Raw genomic sequence first — 7,926 nt, 5'->3', positions numbered from 1 at the left:
GCAATTTTTTGGAACGTAACTACCATGTTATATGGGGTTACCTGTAGTGTATTCAGAAGAATTTGTTGCAATTCAAGACATTCAAAGCTTTTAAAAAGCTTTGCATTAAGCCATACGGTGTTCCAAACAGAACTGGTTGTTCAAAGAGCAACTTCATACAAAAGGTATGAAAAATTAAACCATTTAAGTAATGTTTGAAGTTGAGTTTAAAAGCTTGTTCATAGCTGTTAAATTTGAAAGGTGTTAACATGCCTTCAGATCATTTAAAAAGACCAAAGCCTGCCAGGCTTATGGAATGCTTTGTTTATCTTTATAGTTGAACCATTTACCTTTGCACCATTCTTTAAAGATTTTAATTGTTTATTTGGTTTTAAGCATAACTTATCATATACATGAAGATATTTTGCATTTTTGGTTAAATTAATGAACTAATTAACATAAATTATTGTTATTAAATTATTTAGTTCTGATATTAGAGCAAATTTTATTGCTAATTGTTGATACAGTAATACCCTGAACTTATGCGATAGGTGGGACCGAGCGATAACCACGTAAATCGAATTTGTGTAAGTCGGGGTATAATTTTGCAATTTGTGTAAAATCCAAGTCGGATGTATGTAAGCTAATAAATGTTCTCGTTAATCTTATCTCGTCATTTGATTCATTCATGGTTACAAGAAATCACCATATAGAGTCTCTCAAGTCTCCGTAGATATAACAAACACAGAAATAAATAACACAAAATAAATTGTAGCTATGTTTTGATTTTACGTGAAACGTCCGAACATGAAAGCTGAACAATAGTGTGGGGGGAGTGAGTAATCAAGAGTGCGTGGCGCTCAAACAAAAGACGAATCGACGAGATTTGAAAATCACGTAACTCCGAGTTCGCGTAAGTCGAGGTAGCACTGTATTACCATTTTATAATATAAACTATATCCATTCAAATAATTGAGAAGCTGTGTGTAAAGTGTGATGTGATGGTAAAATATTATGATGGTAATATTTCTTCTCTGTGTACAGTATATATATGTATGTTAATGTATTATATGTTACTTAAAATTATATTATATATTCAAACTCCAGCATACAACATATAGTTTGTAACAAAAAAATATTTTCAGTGAGCTTAAGCCATTATTGTCAGGTCGTATATGGCCGCCTCTTGATTTAGGCTTAGGCCCATTGAAAACATTTTTTTTTGTTATAAACTATATGTTGTATGCTGGAGTTTGAATATATAATATAGAATTACTGGTTTATCGAGTTATTTTGTAATGTTATTAGTTAAAAATTAGAACATCAGTTTTCATAGATACATAATTTCTAGCTTATTTCTTATTCACATTAATCAAAATTCATTTAAACATTAATTATGTTAATGATTTTCAATGTTAAAATTTTGAAATGAAAGCAATGTTTACAGTCAAATTAAAATAAGGTATTAAATTCGTTATTTCTTTATTTTTGTCTATTATAAATTGTATATCTATATAACTTTTTTTTTTCCAGGCAACTGTAAATCTTCTGGCAGATGTTTTTAAACCACCATCTGATGTTAAATTGGAACAGTAAGATTAATTATCTATAATATTTTGGAACAGTAAGATTAATTATCTGTATTAGTGTATTCTTCTATTATTGTTTTTTTATTGTTAGCTTTTGATATTAGTTTTCAGTAATTTACAAGTAAAATCTCTGAAAATAAATGAGCATGAACTTTCAAACCAACATTAATCAATCAGTTATTGATTTAGGATTATTCACTCCATATGCTTTTTTCCTAAATCATATGGTACTACAGTAAAGCACCCTTTTGCAGTGGAAATTTGAAAACTTCATTACAAATACGTGTACTTATGGAAATTTTACAGATATCTCAGCAAACATAAAAAAGGCAGTTTCTGATATTTAGATTTAACAATAATCTTTTCATTATTATAGATAAAATATGTTTGTTCGAGAATTATTTTGATATTATAGTTTTCTGAGTAAAAATTGAATTTTATTTATTTTTATTTTTTATTAACAGATTGCAAGCTGCTGCAGTTACAAAATTAGAAGACATAAAAGAAACATCTGCTCTTGGATTACAACATGCAATTGAGCAACATAAAACACTTGATTTGAAAATCAACTTGATGTCATCTTACGTAATAGTACCTGAGAATGGTTTTTGGAATGAGTAAGAAAACATTTAGTACAGTTATTGAACAATTAGTTTTTAATATTGAGATGATGATTGTTATTACAGGGAAATTGGCATCAAATTATCATATTTGATATGAAAATTCAAGTAAAAATATTTGACTTGAATTTTGTTAATTAATATATATTCATGTGCTTCTACTTTATTATTTTTTTTTACACAAAGAGAAATTGATAATATACAATGAAAAATAAAACATAGCATCTATTGTTGATATGTTAAAAATGAAACCTTATTAGAAAGATTATTGAATTTAGTAATATTTTCTTGGTCAGATGAAAGTAAGAGAGAATCATTACATGCTATGGAAAACAAATAAAATTAATAGTTTATGAAAGTTTTAAATTCTTATGTTACTAATTTAACTTACTATGAAATGAATTTTTAAATTTTATAAAATAGTCTATTACAAGTAAATGTCTGGAAATTAAATGCAGTGCACTGTTTTATTTGAATAAGGTATTATTTTTTTACTTCCAGTGAAACTCTATTCTTGTTTCTGAAGTAGAAAAATTTTGAATCGGCAAACAAATAAATTGTATTAAACTATTAATTTTAAACTTTGTTAATATACAAATTTATCACAATCTAGCTGTTCAAGCATATGTACTGAGATAGAATCATTGGGCTGCAATTTGAAAAAACATTAGACCTATAAATTCCGACTGTTTCTAGACTAGAAGTCACATGATTTTAATTTAAAAATTTTCTTCAGAATGGAATTACATAGATGACCAGCATGATTCTGTTGTTTTGAGGAAATGTATGATGTACACGGGCAAGAGATTACTAATTTGAGGTGGAGAGCATACATTTTAAATTAAATAAATTAAAAATATGATTAAAAATTACAGTCCCGGCATTGTGACAATGTCACAATAAATAATTGCATATCTTACTATAAGAATGACACATCTTACTATAAGATATACTATTTTCATGTGACTAGGCATGTTATCAAAATTGTGATGAGTGTAATAATGTTAATACTGTTCTCACTGAAGAGGCCTGAGCTTTGTTAATCAGGAAAAATGCATATACTGTATTTTCTGGAATGACTGGCATGCTGCATATAAACAGGGAAGACCAGCATACTGGAAACCCCAGAGTTACCGGCATGCCAGTTAAACTGTGACTAAAATATAAAATTAATCAGATCTAACAAAACTACTTGTTAAAAAAAACATTTTTTCTGTGTACAATAATATAATATTGTAATTTGATGATAAATCAGAAAGTTTCGGAGGAATTAAATGGCTTTTTTCTAGAGAAAAAGGAAGATCCTTTTTCAACTTTAATAAAAATTCTGATAGGTAAATTTCTATTGAAAAGTAATAACAACTATTTTAAATAAATTTGTCAATAATATGATCTCCCAACTCCAGATTTTCACAGTATGGAGGCACTTCGATGTAAACAAACAAGTTAATGTACACATATCACAGTTTGGACAGAATTTTCACTTATAATTTTGAAGTAGCCATAGTTCGAACTAATCAAGTTTCTTAACATGTAAATCTCTATATCCCCAGCCAGGACAAACAGTACAGTTAAATACTAATGGGATTTTGAACTATCCAAGTTTGGATTAATGAGGACTTCCCATAACTACTTGATAATGATTTATTTTATAAATTATTTGTTATTCATATGAATCTTGAATAAATGCTGAGCACATGAAAAGAAAAGCAAAATAAAATGTAACTTTACAATTCATAATAGTCATCAAATGTTTTTATCTAATCACAGTATTATATTAAGGATACTTCTGAAAATGAAAGAATTTATTATAATTTAGATAATAGAAATTTATTTGAAACTTCTTAAGCAATAAGATTAATTTTCTAAGGAGATGGATGGAGTCATTTTAAAAATTGATTGAAAACTAAGCTTTATAAAACATATCTCAGAATGTTGTTTGTTTTGTTTATACTATATAATTTGGTAAAAGTTGAAAAGTATTTGATACATTATCATTAAAGTTCAGTTTTTTTTTGAGTTATTTTCATTTTCTGATTTCAAAGAACATCAACAGGATTTTTATTTGTAGCAATTAATTGTAGAAACATAATACAACAGTTCATAACATTATACAGTTCTAAATGTATACTCAGACTATCACACTTTACATTGTCAGAAATTTTACCAATTATTTCATCAGTTTTGACATTCTACACATAATCTAAAAAGATTTTAAAATTTGATTGTATTGAAAAATTCTCTCATTTGAACACCTTTTGAACATTGTAATTAAATTTTTTTTCCAGATCTGATTGTGAAATTATATTCTAAGCAAACTTTGCATTTCACACTGTAGTTTGAAAAACACTATTTTTATATTTATTTATTAAATTCAAAAGATTTAGTTCTAATTTATCCTTTCAAGAATCATAAAAAAAGTAATATGTGAATATGATTAAATAGAAAAGAGTAGTATAGTATGTTGTTTGTATAAAAGATGTATTTTTTTTGCAGATTGTCAAATTTCTTAAAAGAAAAATATGAATTGTTTAAAGTTTATTTTTAATAGTTAATTAATTAATGAAAGTTATACTTTATTAGATCATTCTTCATATAAATTCAATTTTATATGGAAGTGTGAAGTGAAGTAAGATCAAAGGATACATGGTTGCAAAAACTGGAGGTTCATACTTATGGAAGTATAGCAACTGTTTTGTGAATCAATAGCAAAAATAACATCTGAATAGTGAAAAAATGTTTTCTGCCATGTTGAGAAAAAGAGAATAAAATGTATGAATTGAATGGTGGTAAGAAAATATTACAGATATGACTAATTTTTTGCATGTCTAGCAGAACAGTGATATGATTGTTCTGTTGGATATGCACTATTTATTAATACATATTTGTAGAATTTGAATATTATATTTACACTGCTCTTCAAGAAAAAATCAAAGGATTATGGCAATTTTTTGTAGTAAACAGTTGTATCTCAAATTATCTTTTTTAAAATAGATTACTACAACTATATAATTTTAATTATGAATGTTACTGATAATTTCTGAGATTGAGAACTGCTAATGAGATTGAATCATATAAATGCAGTGAAATTGTATTCATATTATTCATCTGTTAGATTTTGATAATTTTTTTTATTTTGAAGTTTACTTTAGAGACAGTGTTTACCAAATTTATTAATAAAACTTTACTAGAACATTGTGTGACTTTGCCATATCACGATAGAATACCTGACAGATGCAGACAGATGAACTTTGCACTTGACACCACAAAAGAGGCTATCCTTGTACCTGCTGGCCATGGGAGAGACGAGAGAGAGAGAATCACCATCAATTGCTTTGTTCTTGTGTTTAGTTTGTTTTTTGTGTCTATTTTCTGTTAGGCAAACACAATGCTGTTTTTATTTTTTATCCCTAGGCATAATTTCTGTTAGGCGTGCTCATTCACATCATTAGACACAGATATTATGTAACAATACGTGTATTGTTACATAATGCATTTGTATATCAAAAATGTAGTCATGGGCTCCTGTTTTTTATATTTAAATGAACCTTTTTTACATTTTTGGATTTCTTGTTGCAATTAATGGAAAATGGCAGTGTTGACTTTATTATTATTTAATTTAATTATTAATTATTGACTTTGTCATTACTATAACTAATAACAAGTTAAGAGCAAAATACAGAGAACATTACATTTACTATATTACTGAAATATTCATTTGTATATAGTGATATCTTGTCATTATGAAAATTATATAGTTATTGAAAAAAGCAGAAATAACTTTTTGGATAAAATGGATTTGTAGCATTTTTACAAATATTTTTCATTCTTGTTAAAAATTAAATTATATATATAAAATAAATATGAATTTATTTTTATTATTGAGGCATAGCATTAATGAAACCTCTTCTATGTGGCTTACAGAATTGTGTTCATTTTCAAAATTGATCAAGCAGATTTTAAGAACGAACACTGATAATTGATTTTATAGAATGTATAAGTGTTTTAAAGCATATGGTATACAAATTTAATTACAAATTAGTGCAACTTAGTTACTTTATTGTAGCCTACATTATTAATATTCATAACTATTAAAATACAGTGGTGCCTCGTATAACATACTTAATCCGTTCCCGGTGCACGTCCGTTAAGTGAAAAGTCTGTTATACGAAACGCATTTTCCCATAGAAATACATGTTAAAACATATAATTCGTTCCGCAGCATAAAATAACCGTACCGTACCATAAAAAAATTAAAATGGAGCAGTCACCAATTATGACGGGTAGTCAGATGTTATGATGAGATGGTGGAGGAACACTTTCTTCAAACATTCATACAGATACAGACTTTTTACACATTGCAGTGGGTCTCTTTTTATTATTTTTTAATCGGAGTCACATTCAGGAGAGGCTAACAGAGCATGCAGGGTCAACTTCTCTTGTTCCATTCTTTGTTTTTTGGCAGCTTGCTTCTTGAAAAACATGTCCAAAGTGGTCTGTTTCTCTCTCCAGCACCTGTCAAAAATGACGGGCAAGGGTGTCATTGTAGAGATCATTGATCCTGTTGGCCTCAGCTATGTTTGGATAGTGAGTGTTGATAAACTCCCAAACCTCTCCCCATTTGACAAGGAAGTTTTTGTCAACTTTCACTCATTCTGATGATTTCTTCTTTGTTTCAATTGAAATCACTTTTCTGTTTTTTTAGAAGCCATGATTTGCACAACACTTGAATAAATGTAAATACCCTGCACTGAGGTGATGTACATAATAAACAAGGGAGCAAGCCGAATCCCACAGGAGCTCTGTACTTCAGCTATACTAATAATAAATTCTAATAATACTAATATATTATAAAAATAGCAGATTGTCATTGGCAACGGCAAAAGAGTGGAAACATCATTCACACTTATTCGCAGAAAAACCGTTGTTCGCCTCACGTAACTGCCGAACGAAAAGTCCGTTGTTTGCAGCCAGTCCGTTGCTCGAATCACATAATGGCCAAACAGAAAGTCCGTTGTTTGCAACGTCCGTTATACGAGGCACCACTGTATTTGTAAAATTTTATTAATTTTTGCATCTTTAACATCTCATGATGTAAATTTAAAAATGATTTTTAAATTTTAAATTTGTATAATATATANTTTAACATCAGTTTTATAAGGAGGAAATGTATAAGACCCAAAGTAGATGTACAGTATTAAGACCACAAACATTTATATATCATATTGAAGTGTTGATGGAATTTATTTTATGGTTTATTCTTATTATATAATTTTTATTTGGTCTATCTATTATAGGTTAAGTAATATAAATTATTTGTTTATAAAAAAAAACATATTTCCTTAGACAAAAATTTTGTTTAATTGAATTTCACACACTGCTTTGACATCAGATATATAAAAATATTTAATATATCATAATTTAACTTATAGGAAAATTAAATTTATTCTACTATATCTTGCTACTTAAGCAAGTTTATATCAAATGACACCAGCAAACTATAATTTAATATTCAAATTTTATCTTTACCTTTAAAATTATCTAAATATATAAAATTGCTTGTCCTGACTGACTGACTCACTCACTGATTCATCATCGCCCAGAGCAAACTGCTTAACCTAAATAGGTGAAATTTGGTACACAGTTAGGGTACATCATGAAAATGCGCACTAAGAAGGGATTTTTCGAAATTCCCCCGTGGGGGGAGAGGGAGAGGATTAAGGCTTAACTGGAAGAAC

At 28.0% G+C, this 7,926-nt stretch overlaps 1 long non-coding RNA gene across 1 annotated transcript; it reads left to right on the top strand.

Annotated features, from left to right (window-relative positions):
- The first annotated feature begins 1,510 nt into the window (after positions 1-1,510).
- Positions 1,511-6,350, top strand: LOC111616813. The gene is made up of 3 exons (XR_002755322.1): positions 1,511-1,571; positions 2,033-2,185; positions 4,772-6,350. It is a non-coding gene; the product is annotated as an uncharacterized LOC111616813 (long non-coding RNA).
- Positions 6,351-7,926: the final 1,576 nt, after the last annotated feature.

This window comes from Centruroides sculpturatus, unplaced genomic scaffold, assembly GCF_000671375.1.
Source record: "Centruroides sculpturatus isolate CEXI.00-Female unplaced genomic scaffold, Cexi_2.0 scaffold4008, whole genome shotgun sequence".
NCBI lineage: Eukaryota > Metazoa > Arthropoda > Arachnida > Scorpiones > Buthidae > Centruroides > Centruroides sculpturatus.
Note: the sequence above shows the minus strand (reverse complement) of the source record. Positions and strands in the feature narration are given on the sequence as shown.